Raw genomic sequence first — 18,797 nt, 5'->3', positions numbered from 1 at the left:
CATGTAGTGCTTGGAGCAGGAACACCTGCACTCTCTGACACTCTCACCTCTGTGACCATAGCTGAGACATGGAAATTAAACAACAAAGAAAATCTGTGAAATCAAATAGCTCCTGCGTTCAGACTCACAAAATGTACTCAAAAGAGAGTTCTTAGACTAGTCATAAAAACTGGAGTTAATCACTCTTAACAACTTCTACTAATTAGGTAATAGCTGCCTGAAACACAGAGCTGTGTTAAGAAGAAATTTTGAGGTCTTAAATCGACTCTATGAGAATAGAAACTATGATCAATTGGCATTGTTTGCCATGGACAAAAGCAGACCTATGGTAGCAAATGTACTCTATATCTTTACATGGAACTTAGTCTTAATTCACACATAATTCTAGCAAGTTTAATGATTTAATTTGTTAGTATATAGCAGAATAGAAAACATAATTTAGAAAGTTGGGAGAGGGGTTACCAAAGTGGGCTCACTAAAAGCTGTGAAAGGTTGCAGCACAAAGCAAGGATACAAACATGATAATTTTTTTTCCTTTAAGTTCCAGGATACATGTGCAGAATGTGCAAGTTTATTATACAAGTTATGTGTGCCATGGTGGTTTGCTGCACTTATCAACTGGTCATCTAGGTTTTAAGCCCCACATGCATTAGCTATTAGTCCTAATGGTCTCCCTCCCCTCAGCCACCACCCTCCTTACAGGCCCCAGTGTGTGTTGTTCCCCTTCTTGTGTCCATGTGTTCTCAGTTTTCAACTTCCACTTATGAGTGAGAACATGAGGTGTTTGTTTTTTTGTTCCTGTGTTAGTTTGCTGAGGGTGATAGCTTCCAACTTCATCCACGTTCCTGCAAAGGACATGATCTCATTCCTTTTTATGGCTGCATAGTATTCAATGGTTTATATGTACCACATTTTCTTTATCTAGTCTATCATTGATGAACATTTGGATTGGTTCCATGTCTTTGCTATTTTAACTAGTGCTTCAATAAACATACATGTGCAAAACATGATAATTATTATAGTCATAGATCAAAGTCACAGAATTGCAACAAATTAGGGAGCATTATGTAAATCACATTGGTCCTACAAACCATAGTAATCTAGGCCTAAAAATGTCAGTCTATTACAGTTCAGTTTGATAAGTGATACATATACTGGAGACCCAAAGCATGTATCAGGACAAAGGCACAGTTATTTTCACTATGCCCTGATAAATAAAATCCAAACTCCTGAACCTGATATATTAGGCCTAATTCACCTTCTTCTCCACATGCCTTTAATCTAAAATCCACCTATATAGATGCCTTGTTGTTTACAAAATATGGCATTCTTTCTCTCAACCCAGGGCTTTTCAAATATTGTTTCTTCTGCCTGTGACATCCTCATTTTAGTTACTAAATCTTAGCTATCCTTCATAACCCAGCTCCAACAGTTGACACCTCTAAGATACATTTCCTGGCACTATTCTGTCACTTCACTACACCCCAGGATACCACACTTCATCCAAGTGTAAGATTATACCTCTTGCCCTCGGCTTCCCTGGCAACCTGTTCAAACCTCAATTGTAGCATCTATAACCTGGTACTGGATGTCTGCTCTTTCTTTCTACATTATTAGCTTATTCAGATTACTCACCTTTCTCTGTAGTGCCTAGCCAGCCCAAGATGCTGTATTTCTTAAGTAAATTAAAACTTAAAATATCCACAAGGCTTAGAGATTTTCAAGATTTTCTAATATTTAGAAATTTGCCAATATATAAATGACCTGCTATTCAGAGCTTAGCCTGCTGGCATGTTCAGGATGACTCAGTGAAACTTCCACTAGGTAGTATTTTGCTAAAAGTTTGCTCTAGTCACTCAAGACTGTTAAAACTTCCTATACTAAAAAGAATTATAAGATGCACTTGTTGTACTAATCTGAGCATTTCACAATTGTTCTAAATTGCTGAATTATAACTTAAAGGCAAAATGCATAAATGCTTTTTCACTTGTTGAGTCCAAAAATACTTACTGAGTATCTGTCATGAGTCAGACACTATGCTTGGCCCTAAAGATAGAGTGATCAGAAAGATGGCCATCCATCCTGTCCTTGTAAAGATTATCAAGTATCTGCTTTCTCTGTGTACTGAAAAGAATTAACAAAATAATCCTTGAAATGTAATATAAAATAGCAAAAAAAAAACACAAAAAGCAAACAAACAAAAAAACAAAAACAACAACCCTCCAAATACAGTAATGGCAGTATTCTGAATTTAAATAGCTCATTGCCTTCAATAGAATACTATAAATACCCAAAGAACAAGACTATCAGGTGCGTATTACTGTTCCAATTCTGTAGACAATGAAATTGAGGTCTTGAAATGTTAAATAACCTGGCAATCATCATAAAGCTGGAAGATGGTGGAGACTGGACTCAAACTCGGAATTATGTGGGTTCAAGGCCTATTTACGTTCCCAATCCTCATGGCCCATTAATAGTTACATGGAAAAAACACTGGGCCGTGTATATGTATAATGTAACATAAAATTTGTAAAGGTGTTTTAAACTTTAATTTCTTATCAATACATAATATTTGTACATATTTACAAGGTACATGTGATATTTTCTTATATGTATATAATGTGTAATGATCAAGTCAAGGTATTTGAGGTATTCATCACCTCATTTATTATCTATATGTATTGGGAAAATTTCCAGTCCTGTCTCCTAGCTATTTTGAAATATACAATACATTGTTGTTAACTATAGTCACACTACTTTACTAAATTGATCTCAAGAAGGTAGGGATTAGAATGATAGATACCAAAGGCTAGGAAGTACGTATGAGTGAGGGGACAGCGAAGAGACATAGAAATATATAATTAGGGCCGTTTCCGGTGGAGCTGTCGCCTAGCCCCTATCGCAGAGTGGAGCGGGGCTGGGAGCAAAGCGCTGAGGGAGCTCGGTACGCAGGCACCTCGCACCCGCAGCCTCGCGCCCGCCGCTGCCCATCCCCAGAGAACCATGGAGTCTGGCAGTACTGCCGCCAGCGAGGAGGCACGCAGCCTTCAAGAATGTAAACTCTACGTCCAGAAGCATAACATTCAAGCACTGCTCAAATATTCTATTGTGCAGTTGTACACTGCTCGACCTGAGAGACCCATGGCATTCCTCAGGGAATACTTTGAGAGGTTGGAGAAGGAGGAGGCAAAAGAGATTCAGAATCTGCAGAAAGCAGGCACTCATACAGACTCAAGGGAAGATGAGATCTCTCCTCCTCCACCCAACCCAGTGGTTAAAGGTCGGAGGCGACGAGGGCTATTAGCGCTGAGGTCTACACAGAGGAAGATGCCACATCATATGTTAGAAAGGTTATACCAAAAGATTACAAGACGATGGCTGCTTTAGCCAAAGCCATTGAGAAGAATGTGCTGTTTTCACATCTTGATGATAATGAGAGAAGTGATATTTTTGATGCCATGTTTTCGGTTTCCTTTATCGCAAGAGAGACTGTGATTCAGCAAGGTGATGAAGGGGATAACTTCTATGTGATTGATCAAGGAGAGACGGATGTCTATGTCAACAATGAATGGGCAACTAGTGTTGGGCAAGGAGGGAGCTTTGGAGAACTTGCTTTGATTTATGGAACACCTAGAGCAGCCACTGTCAAAGCAAAGACAAATGTGAAATTGTGGGGCATCGACCAAGACAGCTATAGAAGAATCCTCATGGGAAGCACACTGAGAAAGCGGAAGATGTATGAGGAGCTCCTCAGTAAAGTCTCTATTCTAGAGTCTCTGGACAAATGAGAACGTCTTACGGTAGCTGATGCATTGGAACCAGTGCAGTTTGAAGATGGGCAGAAGATTGTGGTGCAGGGAGAACCAGGGGATGAGTTCTTCATTATTTTAGAGGGGTCAGCTGCTATGCTACAACGTCGGTCAGAAAATGAAGAGTTTGTTGAAGTGGGAAGATTGGGGTCTTCTGATTATTTTGGTGAAATTGCACTACTGATGAATCGTCCTCGTGCTGCCACAGTCGTTGCTCGTGGCCCCTTGAAGTGCGTTAAGCTGGACCGACCTAGATTTGAATGTGTTCTTGGCCCATGCTCAGACATCCTCAAACGAAACATCCAGCAGTACAACAGTTTTGTGTCACTGTCTGTCTGAAATCTACCTCCTGTGCCTCCCTTTTCTCCTCTCCCCAATCCATGCTTCACTCATGCAGACTGCTTTATTTTCCCTACTTGCAGCGCCAAGTGGCCACTGGCATTGCAGCTTCCTGTCTGTTTATATATTGAAAGTTGCTTTTATTGCACTGTTTTCAATTTGGAGCATTAACTGAATGCTCATACACAGTTAAATAAATAGAAAGAGTTCTATGGAGACTTTGCTGTTACTGCTTCTCTTTGTGCAGTGTTAGTATTCACCCTGGGCAGTGAGTGCCATGCTTTTTGGTGAGGGCAGATCCCAGCACCTATTGAATTACCGTAAAGTAATGATGTAACAGTGCTAGATTTTTTTTTAAGTGACATAGTTTTCCAGTTCTAAGCATATTTAGACTGTGGCCATATATGCTGTATTTCTTTGTAGAATAAATGGTTTCTCATCAAGCTCTAAAGATTAGGGAAAATGGATATAGAAAATCTTAGTATAGTAGAAAGATATCTGCCTGTGATTAAACTAGTTTAAGGGTGGAAAAATGCCCATTTTTGCTAATTATCAATGAGATATGATTGGTTCAATTTTTTTTTTCCAGAATTGTTGTTTGCCAAGCTAATCTGCCTGGTTTTATTTATATGTTGTTATTAATGTTTCTTCTCCAATTCTGAAATACTTTTAAGTGTGGCTATCTATACCTGCCTTTTAAGTTTGAAACTAACTCATAGACTGCAAATATTGGTTAGTATTTAACTACATCTGCCTCGGCTCACAAATTCCGATTAAGACCTTTATCCAGCTAGTGCCAAATAATTGATCAGATGCTGAATTGAGAGTAAGAATTTGAGGTCTGCAATCTTGGTTGTTAATTTAGAACTTTTGGTTAAAGTATGTCCTTCAGCTGACTCCAGTATAATCTCCTTTGCTTATTAAACTGATTCCAGGAGATTGGATTTGCTATGACTAGATACAGATGGAGCAAATGTCCTAACCGAGAAAAGAGGTGATGCTGCTAAAGGGAGAAATGGTAGGTGGACAAAGTTCAGTGTCGGGAATTTTCCCCGTGAGATTCACTGGGGCATGAGATTTTGGAATAAGTTTTTTACTTTGGTTTAGTCTTTTTTTCCTTTTTATTTCAGAATTTCTGGTGGGTTGATGGTAGGGTGTAATGTGTCTGTGTTGTTTCAAATTGGTCTAAAAGGCTATCCTGCTGAAAGTCCTGCTTTCCTATCTAGCATCTATTTCTCTGGCAAACTTTTCTTTCTTTCTTTCCTTTCGTTTTTAAAGTAAACTTGTGTATTGAGTCTTAACTCTATTTCAGTATCAGTATTTTCCAGCCTTATGTGTTACATTATTCCAATGATACTCAACAGTTTATTTTTATTATTTTTTTAAACCAACTTTCATAGTTCTGTAATGTAGGCACTTTTATTTTCGTTGTGATTTATATATAAGGTAATGTAGGGTTATATTTGGGAGTGACTGCAAGCATTTTTCCATCTGTGTGCAACTAACTGACTCTGAATATTGATCCCCTCTCCTGCCCTTTCCTAGGTAATTTAAATTGGTCATGGTAGATTTTTTTCATACATTTGAAAAACTTTTAGGTTGTTACTAAGTATGAAGTATAAATCTGGGGAAGAGGCTTTATGTACATTTTAGGGTGGGTAAGAAAGCCACCATGTTACAAATTTTTTAATTTCCAAAATAATCTATATTAAATGAGGGTTTTCTGATCTGTACTTTGTGTTTAGCTACCTTTTTATATTTAAAAAATTAAAAATGAAAATTATGTTCTTACAAGCTTAAAGCTTGATTTGATCTTTGTTTAAATGCCAAAATATACTTAAATGAGTTACTTAGAATGCCATAAAATTACAGTTTCATGTATGTATATAATCATGCTCATGTATATTTAGACACATATAATGCTTTCTAAGTGAGTTTTACTCTTAAATCATTTGACTTGCTGTTTACTCCCTTCTGTAGTTTTTAATTAAAAAATTTAAAGATAAGTCTACATTAAACAATGATCACATCTAAAGCTTTATCTTTGTGTATGTGAGAAATCAGAATTGGCGTAATTTGTCTTAGTTGATATTCAAGGCTTTTAAAAGTCATTATTCCTGGGCTTGGGAAGTGAATTTATGAGATTTACTGCTCTAGAAAGTATAGATGGCCAAAGGACCGTTTTGTATTGCTTCCTGATTACCAGTCTGATTATACCATGTGTGCTAATATACTTTTTTTATTATAGATTATCTTAATGGTAGGTCAACTAATAAAAAGAGATGAAATAATTTAAATTCTTAAAAAAAAGAAATATATAATTAGATCTTTGTAAAGATTTATAGGTCGTTGATAATTTCCTTAGAACTTGGTTTAATATTTATTAATTTATATGTAAAAGATTATAAATAATTAATTTGGTAGAGATACATATTTGCTAAGGCATACAGCTGTTTATACAATTTTTATAAATACATATCTAACAACAGAAAAGAAGGCGGCACAAAATGGCAAAATAAAAGGCTCCACTGATCATCCCTGCTGCAAGGACACCAACTTAACAACCATCTACACACACACAAAAACACCTTCATAGAAAATAAAATTCAGGTGTGTACTCAGAGTACCTGGTGTTAACTTCATATTGCTGAAAGACGCACTGAAGATAGAAAAAACAGCCCTGAATCACTGACGCCCACCCTCCCCTACCCCTCAGCAGCAGCTGCATGGTGCAGAGAGCTTCTTGGGGTCAGGGAGAAAGAACACAGCAATTGTGAGGCATTGAACTCAGTGCTGTCCTTTAGAGCAAAAAGGAAAATTGGAACAAACTCAGCTGATGCCCGCACATGCAGGGAGCATTTAAATCAGCCCTAGCCAAAGGGAAATCACCAATCCTAGTGATCAGAACTTGAGTTCCCACAAACCTCTCCACCAAGGCCCACAGTGCTCTATGTCTCCAAGTAAAGTTGAAGGGCATTGTAGGCCATAAGGACTGAAAGTCTTAGGAGAGAGCTATTGCTGAACCTGGCCCAAAGACAGGGGACTGGGGTCGCTCATGAAATACTGAGACACCAGCTGGGGCAGCCAATGGAGTGCTGGCATCACTCCTCCCCTACCCCAGGCTGCACAGCTCATGGCTCCAAAAAGAACCTTTCCTCCTGTTTCAGGAGAGGAGAGGGATGAGTAGGAAGGGCTTTGTTTTGCTTCTTGGGCACCAGCTCAGCCACAGCAGGATAGGGTACCAATAAGAGCAGAGAGTCCCCCATTCCAGGCTGTAGCTCCCAGATGACATTTCTGGGTCAGAAGAGATCCTACTGTCTTGAAGGAAAACACTCAGTTCTGGCAGCAATCATCACCTGCTAACTGAAGGGCCCTTGGGCTCTAAATAATCAGCAGTGATACCCAGGTACTATGTTGAGGACCTTGGGTGAGCCTCTGATACTTGCTGGCTTTGGGAGGGACTCAGTACATAACCAGCTGTGGTGGCTATGGGGCAAAATCCCTTCTGCTAGAGAAAAGCAGGGAGAAAAAGGGACTTATTTTTGCACCTTAGGTACCAGCATAGCCACAGGGGTTTAGAGCACCAAGTGGGCTCTTGGGGTCCCTGATTTGAGAACATTGCTCCTGGATGGCATTTATGGATCTGTCTTGGACCAGAGAGGAGCCCACTGCTCTGAATGGTGAGTCCCAGGCCAGGTAGAAATCACCACAAGCTAATTTCCTTAAGGGAAGATCAGAGGTATTCTGGCAGTACTCCTTGTGGCCTAAGAATGATAGCTACCAAGTGAGGCTCCTCTGCCTTTGGAAAGAGAAAGAGAGTGGGAAGTACTGCATCTTGTGGTTTGAGTCCCAGCTCAGCCTCAGTACTATAGAACATCAGGTAGACTTTGAAGTTTTTTGACTCTGGTCACTGACTCCCAGATGGCACCTCTGGACCTACCCAGGGCCTGGGCGACCTTGCTTCCCTGAAGGAAAGGAAACATCATAAAGCTGGAAGATGGTGGAGACTGGACTCAAACCCAGAATTATGTCTGCCTGGCTGCTTTGCCACCCACTGACTGTAGAACTCCAGGGCCTAGAAAGAACATAGTCAGTAGCCAGGGTGTGGTTACAGCAGGCTTTGGGTGACACCCAGTGCTGTGCTGGCTTGAGGTCTGAGTAAGCACAGTCATGGTGGTGGTGGCAACCGGGGTGCTTGTGTCACATCAGCCCCAGCTTTAGGTGGCTAAGAATGAAGAGATAATCTGTATGTTTGGGAGAAAGTAGAAGAAGGGAACAAGAGTCTCTGCCTGGTAATCCAGAGAATTCTCCCAGGTCTTGTCCAAAACCATCAAGGCAGTATCTATACAAGTCTGCAAGAACTACAGAAGACTGGGCTTTGGATGCCTACTACAGCAGAAACAGCCTACATCACAGTATCCAAGCTTTTTTCAAATATCTGGAAAGCCTTCCCAAGAAGGATGGCTACAGATAAATCCAAATAGTGAAGACTACAATAAATACCTAACTCCTCAACACCCAGACAATGAAGAACATCTAGTAGTATCAACAACATCCAGGAAAACATGACTTCGCCAAGTACACTAAATAGAGCACCAGGGACCAGTGCTGGAAAAACAAGAGAAATGTGACCTTTTAGACAAAGAAATCAAAATAGCTGTGTTGAAGAAACTCAAAGAAATTCAAGACAACACAAAGAAGAAATTCAGAATTCTAACACATACACTTAACAAAGAGAATGAAATAATTTAAAAGAATCAAGCAAAAATTCTGGAGCTGAAAAATGCAATTGGTATACTGAAGACTGCATCAGAGTCCTTTAATAGCAGAATGGATCAAGGAGAAGAAAGAATTAGGGAGGTTGAAGACAGGCTATTTGAAAATACACAGAGGAGAAAAAATAAAAAGAATAAAAAACAAAGTACACATACAGAATCCAGAATACAGCCTCAAAAGGGCACATGTAAGAGGTATTGGCCTTAAAGAGAAGGTAGAGAAAGAGAGGAGGGTAGGAATAGTATTCAAAGGGATAACAACAAGAAACTTCAAAAACATAGGGAAAGATAGCAATATTCAAGTGCAAGAAAGTTATAGAACACGAAGCAGTTTTTACCCAAAATAGACTACTTCAAGGTATTTAATAATCCAACTCCCAAATGCCAAGGATGAAGAAAGGTTCCTAAAAGCAGCAAGAGAAAAGAAACAAAAAACATACAATGAAGTTCCAATACATCTGGCAGCCGACCTTTCAGTGGAAAACTCTTATAGGCCAGAAGAGAGTAGCATGACATATTTTAAATGCTAAAGAAAAAAACTTTTATCCCAGAACAGTATACCTGGCAAAAATATCCTTCAAACATAAAGAAGAAATGAAGACTTTCCCAGACAAACAAAAGTTGAGGGATTTCATCAACACCAGTCCTTTCCTACAATAAATGCTAAAGGGAGTACTTCAATCAGAAGGAAAAAAAATTAAATGAGCAAACAGAAATAACTTGATGGTGTAAAACTCACTGGTAATAGTAAGTACACAGAAAAATACAGAATACTATAACACTGTAACTGGTATGTAAGCTACTCATCCTAAGTAGAAAGATTAAACAATGAACCAATAAAAAATAATAAGTACAATAACTGTTCCAAACATAGTGAGTACAACAAGAAACAAATAGAAACAATAAAATGTTTAAAAACTAAGGGAATGAGATTAAAGTGCAGAGTTTTTATTAGCACCTTTTCTGTTTGCTTATTTACGCAAATACTGTTAAGTTGTTATCAGGTTAAAATAATGGGTTATAAGATAGTATTTGCAAGCTTCATGGTAACCTCAAACCAGAAATTCTACAGTGGAAACACAAAAAACGAAAAGCAAGAAAACTAAATCATATCACCAGAGAAAATCACCTTCACTAAAGAAAGACAGGAAGGAAAGAAAGAGGGAAGAAGACCACAAAACAACAAGAAAATAACAACAAAATGACATGAGTAGATCCTTACTTATCAATAATAACATTGTACAGGAATGCTCTAAACCCTCCAGTCAAAAGTCATAAACTGGCAGAATGGGTAAAAAAAGAAGACACATTATTCTTTTGCCCATAAAAAACAAACTTTACATATAAATACAAAATTAAACTAAAAATAAAAAGATAGAAATAGATATTCCATGCTGATAGAAACCAAAAAAGAGCAGGAGTCACTATACTTGTATCAGACAAAAGAGATTTCAAGACAAACCTACAGGAAGAGACAAAGAAGTTCACTATATAATGATAAAGGGATCATTTCAGCAAGAGGAAATTACAATTTTAAATATATATACACCCAACATTGGAGTATCCAGATATATAAAACAAATGTTATTAGAGCTAAAGAGATAGGCCCCAATCCAAAAACAGCTGAATACATCAACACCCTACTTTCAGCATTGTACAGATACTCCAGACAGAAAAATCAACAACGAAACACTGGACTTAATCTGTACTATAGATCAAAAGGATCTAACACGTATTTACAGAACATTTCATCTAAGAGCTGCAGAATATACATAGATCATTCAGAAAGACAGACCATATGATAGGTGAAAAACCAAGTCCTAAAACATTAAAAAAAATTGATATAATATCAAGCATCTTTAATGAAAACAATGGAATAAAACTACAAATTAATAACAAGGAATTTCGGAAATGATACAAATACATTGAAGCTAAACAATATGCTCCTGAATGACCAGTGAGTCAATGAAGAAATTAAAAGGAAATTGAAAAATTTCTTCAAATAAATGACAATGGAAACATAACATATCAACACCTCTGGGATACAGCAGCAAAAACAGTACTGAGTGATTTTTATAGCTATTAAGTGCCTATATTAAAAAAGAGGAAAAATTTCAAGTAAACAATCTAACAATACATCTTAAACCAGAAAAGCAAGAGGAAACAAGCCCAAAATTAGTAGAATAAAAGAACTAATAAACACTAGAGAAAAAAATAAATAAATAAAATTGAAATAAAAAAATCAATGCAGCTGGGCATGGTGGCTCACGCTTGTAATCCCAGCACTTTGGGAGGCCAAGGTGGGCGGATCACCTGAGGTCAGGAGTTCGAGACCAGCCTGACCACCACGGAGAAACCCCATCTCTACTAAAAATATGAAATTAGCTTGGAGTTGTGGTGTATGCCTGGAATCCTAGCTACTCAGGAGGCTGAAACAGGAGAATTGTTGAACTCGGGAGGCAGAGGTTGCCGTGAGCTAAGATTGTACCATTCCACTCCAGCCTGGGCAAAAAGAGTGAAACTCCACCTAAAAAAAAAGAAAAGAAAAAAAAATCAATTAAAAAAAAAAAAAAAAACCCGGAGGGGGCAGAGCAAGATGGCTGAATAGGAACAGCTCCAGTCTCCAGCTCCCAGCGCAAGCGACACAGAAGACAGGTGATTTCTGCATTTTCAACTGAGGTACTGGGTTTATCTCACTAGGGAGTGCCTGACAATCAGTGCTGGTCAGCTGCTGCAGCCCGACCAGCGAGAGCTGAAGCAGGGCGAGGCATGCCTCACCTGGGAAGCCCAAGGGGGAAGGGAATCCCTTTTCCTAGCCAGGGGAACTGAGACACACAACACCTGGAAAATTGGGTAACTCCCACCCCAATACTGCGCTCTACCAAGGATCTTAGCAAACTGGTACATCAGGAGACTATATCCCACACCTGGCCGGGAGGGTCCCACGCCCATGGAGCCTCCCTCATTGCTAGCACAGCAGTCTGCAATCTCACCGCAAGGCAGCAGCGAGGCTGGGGGAGGGACGCCCGCCATTGCTGAGGCTTAAGTAGATAAAGAAACCAGCTGGGAAGCTCGATCTGGGTGGAGCTCACAGCAGCTCAAGGAGGCCTGCTTGTCACTGTAGACTCCACCTCTGGGGACAGGGCACAGATAAACAACAACAACAACAAAAAGCAGCTGAAACCTCTGCAGATGCAAACGACTCTGACTGACAGCTTTGAAGAGAGCAGTGGATCTCCCAACACGTAGGTTGAGATCTGAGAATGGACAGACTGCCTCCTCAAGTGGGTCCCTGACCCCTGAGTAGCCTAACTGGGAGACATCCCCCACTAGGGGCAGATCGATACCATACACCTCACACGGTGGAGTACACCCCTGAGAGGAAGCTTCCAAAGCAAGAAGCAGACAGGTACACTCGCTGTTCATCAATATTCTATCTTCTGCAGCCTCTGCTGCTGATACCCAGGCAAACAGGGTCTGGAGTGGACCTCAAACAATCTCCAACAGACCTACAGTTGAGGGTCCTGACTGTTAGAAGGAAAACTAACAAACAGGAAGGACACCCACACCAAAACCCCATCAGTACGTCACCATCATCAAAGACCAGAGGCAGATAAAACCACAAAGATGGGGAAAAAGGAGGGCAGAAAAGCTGGAAATTCAAAAAATAAGAGCACATCTCCCCCTGCAAAGGAACGCAGCTCATCGCCAGCAACGGATCAAAGCTAGATGGAGAATGACTTTGATGAGATGAGAAAAGAAGGCTTCAGTCCATCAAAATTCTCAGAGCTAAAGGAGGAATTACGTACCCAGTGCAAAGAAACTAAAAATCTTGAAAAAAGAGTGGAAGGATTGATAACCAGAATAATTAATGTAGAGAAGGCCATAAACGAACTGACAGAGATGAAAACCATGACACGAGAAATATGTGACAAATGCACAAGCTTCAGTAACCGACTCGATCAACTGGAAGAAAGAGTATCAGTGATTGAGGATCAAATGAATGAAATGAAGCGAGAAGAGAAACCAAAAGAAAAAAGTAGAAAAAGAAATGAACAAAGCCTGCAAGAAGTATGGGATTATGTAATAAGACCAAATCTACGTCTGATTGGGGTGCCTGAAAGTGAGGAGGAAAATGGAACCAAGTTGGAAAACACGCTCCAGGATATCATCCAGGAGAACTTTCCCAACCTAGTAGGGCCGCCAACATTCAAAACAGGAAATACAGAGAACGCCACAAAGATATTCCTTGAGAAGAGCAACTCCAAGACACATAATTGCCAGACTCACCAAAGTTGAAATGAAGGAAAAAATCTTAAGGGCAGCCAGAGAGAAAGGCCGGGTTACCCACAAAGGGAAGCCCATCAGACTAATAGCAGATCTCTCAGCAGAAACTCTACAAGCCAGAAGAGAGTGGGGGCCAATACTCAACATTCTTAAAGAAAAGAATTTTCAACCGAGAATTTCATATCCAGCCAAACTAAGTTTCATAAGTGAAGGAGAAATAAAATCCTTTACAGATATGCAAATGCTTAGAGATTTTGTCACCACCAGGCCTGCCTTACAAGAGACCCTGAAGGAAGCACTAAACATGGAAAGGAACAACCGGTACAGGCCATTGCAAAAGCATGCCAAAATGCAAAGACCATCGAGGCTAGGAAGAAACTGCATCAACTAACAAGCAAAATAACCAGTTAATATCATAATGGCAGGATCAAGTTCACACATAAAAATATTAACCTTAAATGTAAATGGACTAAATGCAACAATTAAAAGACACAGACTGGCAAACTGGATAAACAGTCAAGACCCATCAGTTTGCTGTATTCAGGAGACCCATTTCACATGCAGAGACATACATAGACTCAAAATAAAGGGATGGAGGAAGATCTACCAAGCAAATGGAGAACGAAAAAAGCAGGGGTTGCAATACCAGTCTCTGATAAAACAGACTTTAAACCATCAAAGATCAAAAGAGACAAAGAAGGCCATTACATAATGGTAAAGGGATCAATTCAACAGGAAGAGCTAAGTATCCTAAATATTTATGCACCCAATACAGGAGCACCCAGATTCATAAAGCAAGTCCTTAGAGACTTACAAAGAGACTTAGACTCCCATACAATAATAATGGGAGACTTCAACACCCCACTGTCAACATTAGACAGATCAACGAGACAGAAAGTTAACAAGGATATCCAGAAATTGAACTCATCTCTGCAGCAAGCAGACCTAATAGACATCTACAGAACTCTCCACCCCACATCAACAGAATATACATTCTACTCAGCACCACATCGCACTTATTCCAAAATTGACCACATAATTGGAAGTAAAGCACTCCTCAGCAAATGTACAAGAACAGAAATTATAACAAACTGTCTCTCAGACCACAGTGCAATCAAACTAGAACTCAGGACTAAGAAACTCAATCAAAACTGCTCAACTACATGGAAACTGAACAACCTACTCTTGAATGACTACTGGGTACATAACAAATGAAAACAGAAATAAAGATGTTCTTTGAAACCAATGAGAACAAAGATACAACATACCAGAATCTCTGGGACACATTTAAAGCAGTGTGTAGAGGGAAATTTATAGCACTAAATGCCCACAAGAGAAAGCTGGAAAGATCTAAAATTGACACTCTAACATCACAATTAAAAGAACTAGAGAAGCAAGAGCAAACACATTCAAAAGGTAGGAAAAGGAAAGAAATAACTAAGATCAGAGCAGAACTGAAGGAGATAGAGACACAAAAAACCCTCCAAAAAATCAATGAATCCAGGAGTTGGTTTTTTGAAAAGATCAACAAACTTGATAGACTGCTAGCAAGACTAATAAAGAAGAAAAGAGAGAAGAATCAAATAGATGCAATAAAAAATGATAAAGGGGATATCACCACTGACCCCACAGAAATACAAACTACCATCAGAGAATACTGTAAACACCTCTATGCAAATAAACTAGAACATCTAGAAGAAATGAATGATTTCCTGGACACTTACACTCTCCCAAGACTAAACCAGGAAGAAACTGAATTCCTGCATAGACCAATAGCAGGCTCTGAAATTGAGGCAATAATTAGTAGCCTACCAACCAAAAAAAGTCCAGGACCAGATGGATTCACAGCTGAATTCTACCAGAGGTACAAGGAGGAGCTGGTACCATTCCTTCTGAAACTATTCCAATCAATAGAAAAAGAGGGAATCCTCCCTAACTCATTTTATGAGGCCAACATCATCCTGATACCAAAGCCTGGCAGAGACACAACAAAAAAAGAGAATTTTAGACCAATATCCCTGATGAACATCGATGCAAAAATCCTCAATAAAATACTGGCAAACCAAATCCAGCAGCACATCAAAAAGCTTATCCACCATGATTAAGTGGGTTTCATCCCTGGGATGCAAGGCTGGTTCATCATACACAAATCAATAAACGTAATCCAGCATATAAACAGAACCAAAGACAAAAACCACATGATTTTCTCAATAGATGCAGAAAAGGCCTTTGACAAAATTCAACAGCACTTCATGCTAAAAACGCTCAAGAAATTCGGTATTCATGGAACGTATCTCAAAATCATAAGAGCTATTTATGACAAACCCACAGCCAATATCATACTGAATCGGCAAAAACTGGAAGCATTCCCTTTGAAAACTGGCACACGACAGGGATGCCCTCTCTCAACACTCCTATTCAACATAGTGTTGGAAGTTCTGGCTAGGGCAATCAGGCAAGAGAAAGAAATCAAGGGTATTCAGTTAGGAAAAGAAGAAGTCAAATTGTCCCTGTTTGCAGATGACATGATTGTATATTTAGAAAACTCCATTGTCTCAGCCCCAAATCTCCTTAAGCTGATAAGAAACTTCAGCAAAGTCTCAGGATACAAAATTAATGTGCAAAAATCACAAGTATTCTTATACACCAGTAACAGACAAACAGAGAGCCAAATCATAAACAAACTTACATTCACAATTGCTTCAAAGAGAATGAAATACCTAGGAATCCAACTTACTAGGGATGTAAAGGACCTCTTCAAGGAGAACTACAAACCACTGCTCAGTGAAATCAAAGAGGACACAAACAAATGGAAGAACATACCATGCTCATGGATAGGAAGAATCAATATCGTGAAAATGGCGATACTGCTCAAGGTCATTTATAGATTCAAGGCCATCCCCATCAAGCTACCAATGAGGTTCTTCACAGAATTGGAAAAAACTGCTTTAAAGTTCATATGGAACCAAAAAAGGGCCCGCATCTCCAAGACAATCCTAAGTCAAAAGAACAAAGCTGGAGGCATCACGCTACCTGACTTCAAACTCTACTACAAGGCTACAGTAACCAAAACAGCATGGTACTGGTACCAAAACAGAGATACAGACCAATGGAACAGAACAGAGTCCTCAGAAATAATACCACACATCTACAGCCATCTGATCTTTGACAAACCTGACAGAAACAAGAAATGGGGAACGGATTCCCTATTTAATAAATGGTGCTGGGAAAATTGGCTAGCCATAAGTAGAAAGCTGAAACTGGATCCTTTCCTTACTCCTTATACGAAAATTAATTCAAGATGGATGAGAGACTTAAATGTTAGACCTAAAACCATAAAAACCCTAGACGAAAATATAGGTAATACCATTCAGGACATAAGTATGGGCAAGAACTTCATGTCTAAAACACCAAAAGCAATGGCAACAAAAGCCAAAATTGACAAATGGGACCTAATTAAACTAAAGAGCTTCTGCACAGCAAAAGAAAGTACCATCAGAGTGAACAGGCAACCTACAGAATGGGAGAAAATTTTTGCAATCTACTCATCAGACAAAGGGCTAATATCCAGAACCTACAAAGAACTCAAACAAATTTACAAGAAAAAAACAAACAACCCCATCCAAAAGTGGGCAAAGGATATGAACAGACATTTCTCAAAAGAAGACATTCATACAGCCAACAGACACATGAAAAAATGCTCATCATCACTGGCCATCAGAGAAATGCAAATCAAAACCACAATGAGATACCATCTCACACCAGTTAGAATGGCGATCATTAAAAAGTCAGGAAACAACAGGTGCTGGAGAGGATGTGGAGAAATAGGAACACTTTTACACTGTTGGTGGGATTGTAAACTAGTTCAACCATTATGGAAAACAGTATGGTGATTCCTCAAGGATCTAGAACTCGAAGTACCATATGACCCAGCCATCCCATTACTGGGTATATACCCAAAGGATTATAAATCATGCTGCTCTAAGACACATGCACACATATGTTTATTGCGGCACTATTCACAATAGCAAAGACTTGGAATCAACCCAAATGTCCATCAGTGACAGACTGCATTAAGAAAATGTGGCACATATACACCATGGAATACTATGCAGCCATAAAAAAGGATGAGTTTGTGTCCTTTGTAGGGACATGGATGCAGCTGGAAACCATCATTCTTAGCAAACTATCGCAAGAACAGAAAACCAAACACCGCATGTTCTCACTCATAAGTGGGAACTGAACAATGAGATCACTTAGACTCGGGAAGGGGAACATCATACACCGGGGCCTATCATGGGGAGGGGGGAGAGGGGAGGGATGGCATTGGGAGTTATACCTGATGTAAATGACGAGTTGATGGGTGCTGACGAGTTGATGGGTGCAGCACGCCAACATGGCACATGTATACATATGTAACAAACCTGCACATTATTCACATGTACCCTAGAAATTAAAGTATGATAAAATAAATAAAATAAAATAAAATAAAATAAAATGAAACCCTAGTTTCTTGAAAAGTTAAAAAAAAATCATCAAAAGTTTATCCAGACTAATAAAAAGAGAAATATTCATATAAATAAAATCAAAAATGACAAAGGAGACTTTCCATCTCATACTGCAGGAACTCAAAGGACCTTTGGTGGCTACTATGAGCAACTATTGGAAAATCTAGAATAAATTAAAAAATTCCTAGACTCATACAACCTACCAAAATTGAACCAGGAATAAATCTAAAACCTGAACAAACCAATAACAGGTAATGAGATCAAAGCCATAATAAAAATTCTTCCAGTAAACAGAAGCCCAGGACATGATAGCTTCACTGCTGAATTCAATCAAACTTTTACAGAAGAACTAATACCAATCCTACTCAAACTATCATGAAAGATAGAGGAGGAGGGAATACTTACAATTTCATTGTATGAAGCTAGTATTACTCTGATACCAAGACCAGACAAAGACATATAAAGAAAAAAACCAACACAAGCCAATATCTTTGATGAATATTGTGGTGAAAATTATCAACAAAACACTAGCAAATCGAATTCAACAATATATTGAAAAGATCATTTATCATGACCAAGTGAGATTTATCCCTTGGATGCAAGGATAGTTCAACATACACAAATGAATCAATGTAATATAAACAGAATGAAGGATAAAAGCCATGTGATCATTTCAATTGATGCTGAAAAGTCATTTGATAAGATTCAACATCCCTTCATGATAGAAACCCTCAAAAAACTGAGAATAGGAGAAACATACCTCAACATAATAAAAGTCATATACAATAGACCCACAGCTAGTGTCATTACTGAATGAGGAAAAAACTGAAAGCCATTCCTTTGAAATCTGTGATGTGACAAGGATGCTCACTGTTACCACTATTATTCAACATAATACTGAAAGTCCTAAGTAAGGCAATGAGACCAGATAAATATATAAAGACATTCAAATTGGCAATGAGGAAATACAATTATCCTTGTTTGCAGATATGATCCTATATTTGGAAAAACCTAAAGACACCAGAAAGAGAAAAAAAAAAAAAACTATTAGAACTGATAAATTCAAGAAGGTTGCTGGA

At 38.9% G+C, this 18,797-nt stretch overlaps 1 protein-coding gene and 1 pseudogene across 7 annotated transcripts in view; one reads left to right on the top strand and one right to left on the bottom strand.

Moving 5' to 3' along the window:
• LOC103232075 (endogenous retrovirus group K member 7 Env polyprotein-like) overlaps positions 1–18,797 on the bottom strand; it is a 159,127-nt gene that overhangs the window by 100,348 nt on the left and 39,982 nt on the right. The gene's annotated exons all lie outside the window — the stretch shown is intronic.
• LOC103232074 (cAMP-dependent protein kinase type I-alpha regulatory subunit pseudogene) lies at positions 2,975–4,497 on the top strand (annotated as a pseudogene).

The sequence above is a fragment of the Chlorocebus sabaeus genome, chromosome X (assembly GCF_047675955.1).
Source record: "Chlorocebus sabaeus isolate Y175 chromosome X, mChlSab1.0.hap1, whole genome shotgun sequence".
Taxonomy (NCBI): domain Eukaryota; kingdom Metazoa; phylum Chordata; class Mammalia; order Primates; family Cercopithecidae; genus Chlorocebus; species Chlorocebus sabaeus.
The sequence above is the reverse complement of the archived record's forward strand: the minus strand, read 5'-3'. Positions and strand labels throughout refer to the sequence as shown.